Source organism: Taudactylus pleione, unplaced genomic scaffold (genome assembly GCF_031769625.1).
Source record: "Taudactylus pleione unplaced genomic scaffold, aTauple2 ptg000085l, whole genome shotgun sequence".
NCBI classification, from domain to species: Eukaryota; Metazoa; Chordata; class Amphibia; order Anura; family Myobatrachidae; genus Taudactylus; species Taudactylus pleione.
In genome coordinates this window covers 13,523,159-13,536,348 of record NW_028284487.1, presented here as the reverse complement: position 1 = coordinate 13,536,348, position 13,190 = coordinate 13,523,159, and the positions used below count along the sequence as shown (strand labels likewise).

Genomic DNA, 13,190 nt, shown 5'->3' with positions numbered 1-13,190 from the left:
AGAAAAATAACATAGTTTGATGAGAAAACTAAAACTACAATTTTGATATTTATGATTTATGGCCAACCGTATAGTTGATGATGGGCCTGTTTTAATGTGGAGGACTGTTGCTCCATCCACCCCATTGTTATTCTCGTCCTGTGTATTGTTTTCAACTCTATGTATAAACAACTTTTTATGGCAAACCAGAAAAACCCTCTGTTACCTTTTTGAGTGCTGTAGCAATGGATTTCACATCCCAGATTGTGATTGCCCAAAATGGTGATATGATGATTTTTTACAGAAAGCTAAAGTACATGGTGATATGGTAAATCATGAAGGAGATTGATAAATTAGATGATATTGGGGAATATTGCTGGTATCAGGTGCAAATAACATAACTATGATAATATAATAGTAGGCACACCCCCATGGCAAAGAAAGGAAGCATTTTTGGTTTATTCTACAGGTGTTTATGATCACTGAATGGTTTCTAAAAAGTTTGAGTATTGGTTTAAAATTTATTTCAATGACATTTTTCCAGCAAGCCAAAATGTAGTCGACAGTATTTGAACACGCGCTGGGAGGCCCCAATGGATTTCTAGTCCCTCGTCAAAACCAATCGGCCACGAATACATACATATTTTATAACGTGTCATATTTGTTTACTATTTTTACAATAAATATTTAAAAAAGGTCCCACCGAGATTTGAACTCGGATCGCTGGATTCAGAGTCCAGAGTGCTAACCATTACACCATGGAACCTATTGATATGTTATGCCAGGCTGTAACAGTCCACATATAATAAACTGTATACTAAACTGGAGGTGCTTAAAATCTTTGAAATGCTACCAAACTATTTGCATATTGTTAAGGCCGGACTAAGGGCCACATGGGTCAGGGGCTAAAATGTTTCAGGGCCTAAACTGAAATGGGGAGGAGATGTGACCAGTGCTATGTGGATGTAGCCAGATCCAAGTGGGTGTGTTCAACGCCTACACTGTCAGCCCCAATTTCTCTCTAAATACAGAAAAGAAGAAAAATAACATAGTTTGATGAGAAAACTAAAACTACAATTTTAATACTTATGATTTATGGACAACCGTACAGTTGATGGTGAGCCTATTTTTATGTGGAGGACTGTTGCTCCTTCCACCCCATTGTTATTCTCGCCCTGTGTATTGTTTTCAACTGTATGTATAAATAACTTTTTATGGCAAACCAGAAAAACCCTCTGTTACCTTTTTGAGTGCTGTAGCAATGGATTTAACATCCCAGATTGTGATTGCCCAAAATGGTGATATGATGATTTTTTAGAGAAAGCTAACGTACATGGTGATATGGTAAATCATGAAGGAGATTGATAAATTAGATGATATGGGGGAATATTGCTGGTATCAGGTGCAAATAACATAACTATGATAATAGTAGGCACACCCCCATGGCAAAGAAAGGAAGCATTTTTGGTTTATTCTACAGGTGTTTATGATCACTGTATGGTTTCTAAAATGTTTGAGTATTGGTTTAAAATTTATTTCAATGACATTTTTCCAGCAAGCCAAAATGTATTCGGCAGTATTTGAACACGCGGTGGGAGACCCCAATGGATTTCTAGTCCATCGCCAAAACCAATCGGTCACGAATACATACATATTTTATAATGTGTCATATTTGTTTACTTTTTTTACAATAAATATTTAAAAAAGGTCCCACCAAGATTTGAATTCGAATCATTGGATTCTAAGTCCAAAGTGCTAACCTTTACACCATGGAACCTATGGACATATTAGGCCAGGCTGTAACAGTCCACATATAATAAACTGTATACTAAACTGGAGGTGCTTAAAATCTTTGAAATGCTACCAATCTATTTGCATATTGCTAATGCCGGATTAAGGACCACATGGGTCAGGGGCTAAAATGTTTCAGGGCCTAAACTGAAATGGGGAGGAGATGTGACCAGTGCTATGTGGATGTAGCCAGATCCAAGTGGGTGTGTACAACGCCTACACTGTCAGCCCCAATTTCTCTCTAAATACAGAAAAGTAGAAAAATAACATAGTTTGATGAGAAAACTAAAACTACAATTTTAATACTTATGATTTATGGCCAACCGTACAGTTGATGGTGAGCCTATTTTTATGTGGAGGACTGTTGCTCCTTCCACCCCATTGTTATTCTCGCCCTGTGTATTGTTTTCAACTCTATGTATAAATAACATTTTATGGCAAACCATTAAAACTCTCTGTTACCTTTTTGAGTGCTGTAGCAATGGATTTCACATCCCAGATTGTGATTGCCCAAAATGGTGATATGATGATTTTTTAGAGAAAGCTAAAGTACATGGTGATATGGTAAAACATGAAGGAGATTGATAAATTAGATGATATGGGGGAATATTGCTGGTATCAGGTGCAAATAACATAACTATGATAATATAATAGTAGGCCCACCCCCATGGCAAAGAAAGGAAGCATTTTTGGTTTATTCTACAGGTGTTTTTGATCACTGAATGGTTTCTAAAACGTTTGAGTATTGGTTTAAAATTTATTTCAATGACGTTTTTCCAGCAAGCCAAAATGTAGTCGGCAGTATTTGTACAGGCGCTGGGAGACCCCAATGGATTTCTAGTCCATCGCCAAAACCAATCGGCCACGAATACATACATATTTTATAATGTGTCATATTTGTTTACTATTTTTACAATAAATATTTAAACAAGGTTCCACCGAGATTTGAACTCGGATCGCTGGATTCAGAGTCCAGAGTGCTAACCATTACACCATGGAACCTATTGACGTATTATGCCAGGCTGTAACAGTCCACATATAATAAACTGTATACTAAACTGGAGCTGCTTAAATTCTTTGAAATGCTACCAATCTATTTGCATATTGTTAAGGCCGGATTAAGGGCCACATGGGTCAGGGGCTAAAATGTTTCAGGGCCTATACTGAAAAGGTGAGGAGATGTGACCAGTGCTATGTGGATGCAGCCAGATCCAAATGGGTGTGTACAACGCCTACACTGTCAGCCCCAATTTCTCTCTAAATACAGAAAAGTAGAAAAATAACATAGTTTGATGAGAAAACTAAAACTACAATTTTGATATTTATGATTTATGGCCAACCGTATAGTTGATGATGGGCCTGTTTTAATGTGGAGGACTGTTGCTCCATCCACCCCATTGTTATTCTCGTCCTGTTTATTGTTTTCAACTCTATGTATAAACAACTTTTTATGGCAAACCAGAAAAACCCTCTGTTACCTTTTTGAGTGCTGTAGCAATGGATTTCACATCCCAGATTGTGATTGCCCAAAATGGTGATATGATGATTTTTTACAGAAAGCTAAAGTACATGGTGATATGGTAAATCATGAAGGAGATTGATAAATTAGATGATATTGGGGAATATTGCTGGTATCAGGTGCAAATAACATAACTATGATAATATAATAGTAGGCACACCCCCATGGCAAAGAAAGGAAGCATTTTTGGTTTATTCTACAGGTGTTTATGATCACTGAATGGTTTCTAAAAAGTTTGAGTATTGGTTTAAAATTTATTTCAATGACATTTTTCCAGCAAGCCAAAATGTAGTCGACAGTATTTGAACACGCGCTGGGAGGCCCCAATGGATTTCTAGTCCCTCGTCAAAACCAATCGGCCACGAATACATACATATTTTATAACGTGTCATATTTGTTTACTATTTTTACAATAAATATTTAAAAAAGGTCCCACCAAGATTTGAATTCGGATCATTGGATTCTAAGTCCAAAGTGCTAACCATTACACCATGGAACCTATTGACGTATTATGCCAGGCTGTAACAGTCCTCATATAATAAACTGTATACTAAACTGGAGGTGCTTAAAATCTTTGAAATGCTACCAATCTATTTACATATTGTTAAGGCCGGATTAAGGGCCACATGGGTCTGGGGCTAAAATGTTTCAGGGCCTATACTGAGAAGGGGAGGAGCTGTGACCAGTGCTATGTGGATGTAGCCAGATCCAAGTGGGTGTGTACAACGCCTACACTGTCAGCCCCAATTTCTCTCTAAATACAGAAAAGTAGAAAAATAACATAGTTTGATAAGAAAACTAAAACTACAATTTTGATATTTATGATTTATGGCCAACCGTACAGTTGATGATGGGCCTATTTTAATGTGGAGGACTGTTGCTCCATCCAACCCATTGTTATTCTCGCCCTGTGTATTGTTTTCAACTCTATGTATAAATGACTTTTTATTGCAAACCAGAAAACCCCTCTGTTACCTTTTTGAGTGCTGTAGCAATGGATTTCACATCCCAGATTGTTATTGCCCAAAATGGTGATATGATGATTTTTTAGAGAAAGCTAAAGTACATGGTGATTTGGTAAATCATGAAGGAGATTGATAAATTAGATGATATGGGGGAATATTGCTGGTATCAGGTGCAAATAACATAACTATGATAATATAATAGTAGGCACACCCCCATTGCAAAGAAAGGAAGCATTTTTGGTTTATTCTACAGGTGTTTATGATCACTGAATGGTTTCTAAAACGTTTGAGTATTGGTTTAAAATTTATTTCAATGACATTTTTCCAGCAAGCCAAAATGTAGTCGACAGTATTTGAACACGCGCTGGGAGACCCCAATGGATTTCTAGTCCCTCGTCAAAACCAATCGGCCACGAATACATACATATTTTATGACGTGTCATATTTGTTTACTTTTTTTACAATAAATATTTAAAAAAGGTCCCACCGAGATTTGAACTCGGATCATTGGATTCTAAGTCCAAAGTGCTAACCTTTACACCATGGAACCTATTGACATATTAGACCTGCTGTAACAGTCCACATATAATAAACTGTATACTAAACTGGAGATGCTTAAAATCTTTGAAATGCTACCAATCTATTTGCATATTGTTAAGGCGGGATTAAGGGCCACATGGGTCAGGGGCTAAAATGTTTCAGGGCCTATACTGAAAAGGTGAGGAGATGTGACCAGTGCTATGTGGATGTAGCCAGATCCAAGTGGGTTTGTACAACGCCTACACTATCAGCCCCAATTTCTCTCTAAATACAGAAAAGTAGAAAAATAACATAGTTTGATGAGAAAACTAAAACTACAATTTTGATACTTATGATTTATGGCCAACCGTACAGTTAATGATGGGCCTATTTTAATGTGGAGGACTGTTGCTCCATCCACCCCATTGTTATTCTCGCCCTGTGTAATGTTTTCAACTCTATGTATAAATAACTTTTTATGGCAAACCAGAAAAACCCTCTGTTACCTTTTTGAGTGCTGTAGCAATGGATTTCACATCCCAGATTGTGATTGCCGAAAATGGTGATATGATGATTTTTTAGAGAAAGCTAAAGTACATGGTGATATGGTAAATCATGAAGGAGATTGATAAATTAGATGATATGGGGGAATATTGCTGGTATCAGGTGCAAATAACATAACTATGATAATATAATAGTAGGCACACCCCCATGGCAAAGAAAGGAAGCATTTTTGGTTTATTCTACAGGGTGTTTATGATCACTGAATGGTTTCTAAAATGTTTGAGTAATGGTTTAAAATTTATTTCAATGACATTTTTCCAGCAAGCCAAAATGTAGTCGGCAGTATTTGAACACGGATTTTCACTCCATCGCCAAAACCCATCGGCCACGAATATTTTATATTTTATAACGTGTCATATTTGTTTAATTTTTTTTACCATAAATATTTAAAAAAGGTCCCACTGAGATTTGAACTCGGATCGCTGGATTCAGAGTCCAGAGTGCTAACCATTACACCATGGAACCTATTGATATGTTATGCCAGGCTGTAACAGTCCACATATAATAAACTGTATACTAAACTGGAGGTGCTTAAAATCTTTGAAATGCTACCAATCTATTTGCATATTGTTAAGGCCGGACTAAGGGCCACATGGGTCAGGGGCTAAAATGTTTCAGGGCCTAAACTGAAATGGGGAGGAGATGTGACCAGTGCTATGTGGATGTAGCCAGATCCAAGTGGGTGTGTTCAACGCCTACACTGTCAGCCCCAATTTCTCTCTAAATACAGTAAAGAAGAAAAATAACATAGTTTGATGAGAAAACTAAAACTACAATTTTAATACTTATGATTTATGGCCAACCGTACAGTTGATGGTGAGCCTATTTTTATGTGGAGGACTGTTGCTCCTTCCACCCCATTGTTATTCTCGCCCTGTGTATTGTTTTCAACTCTATGTATAAATAACTTTTTATGGCAAACCAGAAAAACCCTCTGTTACCTTTTTGAGTGCTGTAGCAATGGATTTCACATCCCAGATTGTGATTGCCCAAAATGGTGATATGATGATTTTTTAGAGAAAGCTAACGTACATGGTGATATGGTAAATCATGAAGGAGATTGATAAATTAGATGATATGGGGGAATATTGTTGGTATCAGGTGCAAATAACATAACTATGATAATATAATAGTAGGCACACCCCCATGGCAAAGAAAGGAAGCATTTTTGGTTTATTCTACAGGTGTTTATGATCACTGTATGGTTTCTAAAATGTTTGAGTATTGGTTTAAAATTTATTTCAATGACATTTTTCCAGCAAGCCAAAATGTAGTCGGCAGTATTTGAACACGCGGTGGGAGACCCCAATGGATTTCTAGTCCATCGCCAAAACCAATCGGTCATGAATACATACATATTTTATAATGTGTCATATTTGTTTACTTTTTTTACAATAAATATTTAAAAAAGGTCCCACCAAGATTTGAATTTGGATCATTGGATTCTAAGTCCAAAGTGCTAACCTTTACACCATGGAACCTATTGACATATTAGGCCAGGCTGTAACAGTCCACATATAATAAACTGTATACTAAACTGGAGGTGCTTAAAATCTTTGAAATGCTACCAATCTATTTGCATATTGTTAATGCCGGATTAAGGACCACATGGGTCAGGGGCTAAAATGTTTCAGGGCCTAAACTGAAATGGGGAGGAGATGTGACCAGTGCTATGTGGATGTAGCCAGATCCAAGTGGGTGTGTACAACGCCTACACTGTCAGCCCCAATTTCTCTCTAAATACAGAAAAGTAGAAAAATAACATAGTTTGATGAGAAAACTAAAACTACAATTTTAATACTTATGATTTATGGCCAACCGTACAGTTGATGGTGAGCCTATTTTTATGTGGAGGACTGTTGCTCCTTCCACCCCATTGTTATTCTCGCCCTGTGTATTGTTTTCAACTCTATGTATAAATAACTTTTTATGGCAAACCAGAAAAACTCTCTGTTACCTTTTTGAGTGCTGTAGCAATGGATTTCACATCCCAGATTGTGATTGCCCAAAATGGTGATATGATGATTTTTTAGAGAAAGCTAAAGTACATGGTGATATGGTAAAACATGAAGGAGATTGATAAATTAGATGATATGGGGGAATATTGCTGGTATCAGGTGCAAATAACATAACTATGATAATATAATAGTAGGCCCACCCCCATGGCAAAGAAAGGAAGCATTTTTGGTTTATTCTACAGGTGTTTTTGATCACTGAATGGTTTCTAAAACGTTTGAGTATTGGTTTAAAATTTATTTCAATGACGTTTTTCCAGCAAGCCAAAATGTAGTCGGCAGTATTTGTACAGGCGCTGGGAGACCCCAATGGATTTCTAGTCCATCGCCAAAACCAATCGGCCACGAATACATACATATTTTATAATGTGTCATATTTGTTTACTATTTTTACAATAAATATTTAAACAAGGTTCCACTGAGATTTGAACTCGGATCGCTAGATTCAGAGTTCAGAGTGCTAACCATTACACCATGGAACCTATTGACGTATTATGCCAGGCTGTAACAGTCCACATATAATAAACTGTATACTAAACTGGAGCTGCTTAAAGTCTTTGAAATGCTACCAAACTATTTGCATATTGTTAAGGCCGGACTAAGGGCCACATGGGTCAGGGGCTAAAATGTTTCAGGGCCTAAACTGAAATGGGGAGGAGATGTGACCAGTGCTATGTGGATGTAGCCAGATCCAAGTGGGTGTGTTCAACGCCTACACTGTCAGCCCCAATTTCTCTCTAAATACAGAAAAGAAGAAAAATAACATAGTTTGATGAGAAAACTAAAACTACAATTTTAATACTTATGATTTATGGACAACCGTACAGTTGATGGTGAGCCTATTTTTATGTGGAGGACTGTTGCTCCTTCCACCCCATTGTTATTCTCGCCCTGTGTATTGTTTTCAACTCTATGTATAAATAACTTTTTATGGCAAACCAGAAAAACCCTCTGTTACCTTTTTGAGTGCTGTAGCAATGGATTTAACATCCCAGATTGTGATTGCCCAAAATGGTGATATGATGATTTTTTAGAGAAAGCTAACGTACATGGTGATATGGTAAATCATGAAGGAGATTGATAAATTAGATGATATGGGGGAATATTGCTGGTATCAGGTGCAAATAACATAACTATGATAATATAATAGTAGGCACACCCCCATGGCAAAGAAAGGAAGCATTTTTGGTTTATTCTACAGGTGTTTATGATCACTGTATGGTTTCTAAAATGTTTGAGTATTGGTTTAAAATTTATTTCAATGACATTTTTCCAGCAAGCCAAAATGTATTCGGCAGTATTTGAACACGCGGTGGGAGACCCCAATGGATTTCTAGTCCATCGCCAAAACCAATCGGTCACGAATACATACATATTTTATAATGTGTCATATTTGTTTACTTTTTTTACAATAAATATTTAAAAAAGGTCCCACCAAGATTTGAATTCGAATCATTGGATTCTAAGTCCAAAGTGCTAACCTTTACACCATGGAACCTATGGACATATTAGGCCAGGCTGTAACAGTCCACATATAATAAACTGTATACTAAACTGGAGGTGCTTAAAATCTTTGAAATGCGACCAATCTATTTGCATATTGCTAATGCCGGATTAAGGACCACATGGGTCAGGGGCTAAAATGTTTCAGGGCCTAAACTGAAATGGGGAGGAGATGTGACCAGTGCTATGTGGATGTAGCCAGATCCAAGTGGGTGTGTACAACGCCTACACTGTCAGCCCCAATTTCTCTCTAAATACAGAAAAGTAGAAAAATAACATAGTTTGATGAGAAAACTAAAACTACAATTTTAATACTTATGATTTATGGCCAACCGTACAGTTGATGGTGAGCCTATTTTTATGTGGAGGACTGTTGCTCCTTCCACCCCATTGTTATTCTCGCCCTGTGTATTGTTTTCAACTCTATGTATAAATAACATTTTATGGCAAACCATTAAAACTCTCTGTTACCTTTTTGAGTGCTGTAGCAATGGATTTCACATCCCAGATTGTGATTGCCCAAAATGGTGATATGATGATTTTTTAGAGAAAGCTAAAGTACATGGTGATATGGTAAAACATGAAGGAGATTGATAAATTAGATGATATGGGGGAATATTGCTGGTATCAGGTGCAAATAACATAACTATGATAATATAATAGTAGGCCCACCCCCATGGCAAAGAAAGGAAGCATTTTTGGTTTATTCTACAGGTGTTTTTGATCACTGAATGGTTTCTAAAACGTTTGAGTATTGGTTTAAAATTTATTTCAATGACGTTTTTCCAGCAAGCCAAAATGTAGTCGGCAGTATTTGTACAGGCGCTGGGAGACCCCAATGGATTTCTAGTCCATCGCCAAAACCAATCGGCCACGAATACATACATATTTTATAATGTGTCATATTTGTTTACTATTTTTACAATAAATATTTAAACAAGGTTCCACCGAGATTTGAACTTGGATCGCTGGATTCAGAGTCCAGAGTGCTAACCATTACACCATGGAACCTATTGACGTATTATGCCAGGCTGTAACAGTCCACATATAATAAACTGTATACTAAACTGGAGCTGCTTAAATTCTTTGAAATGCTACCAATCTATTTGCATATTGTAAAGGCCAGATTAAGGGCCACATGGGTCAGGGGCTAAAATGTTTCAGGGCCTATACTGAAAAGGTGAGGAGATGTGACCAGTGCTATGTGGATGCAGCCAGATCCAAATGGGTGCATACAACGCCTACACTGTCAGCCCCAATTTCTCTCTAAATACAGAAAAGTAGAAAAATAACATAGTTTGATGAGAAAACTAAAACTACAATTTTGATATTTATGATTTATGGCCAACCGTATAGTTGATGATGGGCCTGTTTTAATGTGGAGGACTGTTGCTCCATCCACCCCATTGTTATTCTCGTCCTGTGTATTGTTTTCAACTCTATGTATAAACAACTTTTTATGGCAAACCAGAAAAACCCTCTGTTACCTTTTTGAGTGCTGTAGCAATGGATTTCACATCCCAGATTGTGATTGCCCAAAATGGTGATATGATGATTTTTTACAGAAAGCTAAAGTACATGGTGATATGGTAAATCATGAAGGAGATTGATAAATTAGATGATATTGGGGAATATTGCTGGTATCAGGTGCAAATAACATAACTATGATAATATAATAGTAGGCACACCCCCATGGCAAAGAAAGGAAGCATTTTTGGTTTATTCTACAGGTGTTTATGATCACTGAATGGTTTCTAAAAAGTTTGAGTATTGGTTTAAAATTTATTTCAATGACGTTTTTCCAGCAAGCCAAAATGTAGTCGGCAGTATTTGTACAGGCGCTGGGAGACCCCAATGGATTTCTAGTCCATCGCCAAAACCAATCGGCCACGAATACATACATATTTTATAATGTGTCATATTTGTTTACTATTTTTACAATAAATATTTAAACAAGGTTCCACTGAGATTTGAACTCGGATCGCTAGATTCAGAGTCCAGAGTGCTAACCATTACACCATGGAACCTATTGATATGTTATGCCAGGCTGTAACAGTCCACATATAATAAACTGTATACTAAACTGGAGGTGCTTAAAATCTTTGAAATGCTACCAAACTATTTGCATATTGTTAAGGCCGGACTAAGGGCCACATGGGTCAGGGGCTAAAATGTTTCAGGGCCTAAACTGAAATGGGGAGGAGATGTGACCAGTGCTATGTGGATGTAGCCAGATCCAAGTGGGTGTGTTCAACGCCTACACTGTCAGCCCCAATTTCTCTCTAAATACAGAAAAGAAGAAAAATAACATAGTTTGATGAGAAAACTAAAACTACAATTTTAATACTTATGATTTATGGACAACCGTACAGTTGATGGTGAGCCTATTTTTATGTGGAGGACTGTTGCTCCTTCCACCCCATTGTTATTCTCGCCCTGTGTATTGTTTTCAACTCTATGTATAAATAACATTTTATGGCAAACCATTAAAACTCTCTGTTACCTTTTTGAGTGCTGTAGCAATGGATTTCACATCCCAGATTGTGATTGCCCAAAATGGTGATATGATGATTTTTTAGAGAAAGCTAAAGTACATGGTGATATGGTAAAACATGAAGGAGATTGATAAATTAGATGATATGGGGGAATATTGCTGGTATCAGGTGCAAATAACATAACTATGATAATATAATAGTAGGCCCACCCCCATGGCAAAGAAAGGAAGCATTTTTGGTTTATTCTACAGGTGTTTTTGATCACTGAATGGTTTCTAAAACGTTTGAGTATTGGTTTAAAATTTATTTCAATGACGTTTTTCCAGCAAGCCAAAATGTAGTCGGCAGTATTTGTACAGGCGCTGGGAGACCCCAATGGATTTCTAGTCCATCGCCAAAACCAATCGGCCACGAATACATACATATTTTATAATGTGTCATATTTGTTTACTATTTTTACAATAAATATTTAAACAAGGTTCCACCGAGATTTGAACTCGGATCGCTGGATTCAGAGTCCAGAGTGCTAACCATTACACCATGGAACCTATTGACGTATTATGCCAGGCTGTAACAGTCCACATATAATAAACTGTATACTAAACTGGAGCTGCTTAAATTCTTTGAAATGCTACCAATCTATTTGCATATTGTTAAGGCCGGATTAAGGGCCACATGGGTCAGGGGCTAAAATGTTTCAGGGCCTATACTGAAAAGGTGAGGAGATGTGACCAGTGCTATGTGGATGCAGCCAGATCCAAATGGGTGTGTACAACGCCTACACTGTCAGCCCCAATTTCTCTCTAAATACAGAAAAGTAGAAAAATAACATAGTTTGATGAGAAAACTAAAACTACAATTTTGATATTTATGATTTATGGCCAACCGTATAGTTGATGATGGGCCTGTTTTAATGTGGAGGACTGTTGCTCCATCCACCCCATTGTTATTCTCGTCCTGTGTATTGTTTTCAACTCTATGTATAAACAACTTTTTATGGCAAACCAGAAAAACCCTCTGTTACCTTTTTGAGTGCTGTAGCAATGGATTTCACATCCCAGATTGTGATTGCCCAAAATGGTGATATGATGATTTTTTACAGAAAGCTAAAGTACATGGTGATATGGTAAATCATGAAGGAGATTGATAAATTAGATGATATTGGGGAATATTGCTGGTATCAGGTGCAAATAACATAACTATGATAATATAATAGTAGGCACACCCCCATGGCAAAGAAAGGAAGCATTTTTGGTTTATTCTACAGGTGTTTATGATCACTGAATGGTTTCTAAAAAGTTTGAGTATTGGTTTAAAATTTATTTCAATGACATTTTTCCAGCAAGCCAAAATGTAGTCGACAGTATTTGAACACGCGCTGGGAGGCCCCAATGGATTTCTAGTCCCTCGTCAAAACCAATCGGCCACGAATACATACATATTTTATAACGTGTCATATTTGTTTACTATTTTTACAATAAATATTTAAAAAAGGTCCCACCAAGATTTGAATTCGGATCATTGGATTCTAAGTCCAAAGTGCTAACCATTACACCATGGAACCTATTGACGTATTATGCCAGGCTGTAACAGTCCTCATATAATAAACTGTATACTAAACTGGAGGTGCTTAAAATCTTTGAAATGCTACCAATCTATTTACATATTGTTAAGGCCGGATTAAGGGCCACATGGGTCTGGGGCTAAAATGTTTCAGGGCCTATACTGAGAAGGGGAGGAGCTGTGACCAGTGCTATGTGGATGTAGCCAGATCCAAGTGGGTGTGTACAACGCCTACACTGTCAGCCCCAATTTCTCTCTAAATACAGAAAAGTAGAAA

The 13,190-nt window shown here is 37.1% G+C and overlaps 10 non-coding genes across 10 annotated transcripts; all 10 read right to left on the bottom strand.

The window, feature by feature from the left end:
• Positions 1–673: 673 nt before the first annotated feature.
• On the bottom strand, positions 674–745 carry TRNAQ-CUG (transfer RNA glutamine (anticodon CUG)). Its single transcript has one exon. It is a non-coding gene; the product is annotated as a tRNA-Gln (tRNA).
• Positions 746–2,700: 1,955 nt separating this feature from the next.
• Positions 2,701–2,772, bottom strand: TRNAQ-CUG (transfer RNA glutamine (anticodon CUG)). The gene has a single exon. It is a non-coding gene; the product is annotated as a tRNA-Gln (tRNA).
• Positions 2,773–3,716: 944 nt separating this feature from the next.
• On the bottom strand, positions 3,717–3,788 carry TRNAL-UAG (transfer RNA leucine (anticodon UAG)). The gene has a single exon. It is a non-coding gene; the product is annotated as a tRNA-Leu (tRNA).
• A 944-nt stretch (positions 3,789–4,732) lies between these two features.
• Positions 4,733–4,804, bottom strand: TRNAL-UAG (transfer RNA leucine (anticodon UAG)). The gene has a single exon. It is a non-coding gene; the product is annotated as a tRNA-Leu (tRNA).
• A 926-nt stretch (positions 4,805–5,730) lies between these two features.
• TRNAQ-CUG (transfer RNA glutamine (anticodon CUG)) lies at positions 5,731–5,802 on the bottom strand. The gene has a single exon. It is a non-coding gene; the product is annotated as a tRNA-Gln (tRNA).
• Positions 5,803–6,746: 944 nt separating this feature from the next.
• TRNAL-UAG (transfer RNA leucine (anticodon UAG)) lies at positions 6,747–6,818 on the bottom strand. Its single transcript has one exon. It is a non-coding gene; the product is annotated as a tRNA-Leu (tRNA).
• A 2,976-nt stretch (positions 6,819–9,794) lies between these two features.
• TRNAQ-CUG (transfer RNA glutamine (anticodon CUG)) lies at positions 9,795–9,866 on the bottom strand. The gene has a single exon. It is a non-coding gene; the product is annotated as a tRNA-Gln (tRNA).
• Positions 9,867–10,810: 944 nt separating this feature from the next.
• TRNAQ-CUG (transfer RNA glutamine (anticodon CUG)) lies at positions 10,811–10,882 on the bottom strand. The gene has a single exon. It is a non-coding gene; the product is annotated as a tRNA-Gln (tRNA).
• Positions 10,883–11,826: 944 nt separating this feature from the next.
• On the bottom strand, positions 11,827–11,898 carry TRNAQ-CUG (transfer RNA glutamine (anticodon CUG)). The gene has a single exon. It is a non-coding gene; the product is annotated as a tRNA-Gln (tRNA).
• A 944-nt stretch (positions 11,899–12,842) lies between these two features.
• TRNAL-UAG (transfer RNA leucine (anticodon UAG)) lies at positions 12,843–12,914 on the bottom strand. Its single transcript has one exon. It is a non-coding gene; the product is annotated as a tRNA-Leu (tRNA).
• Between the last annotated feature and the right edge of the window lie 276 nt (positions 12,915–13,190).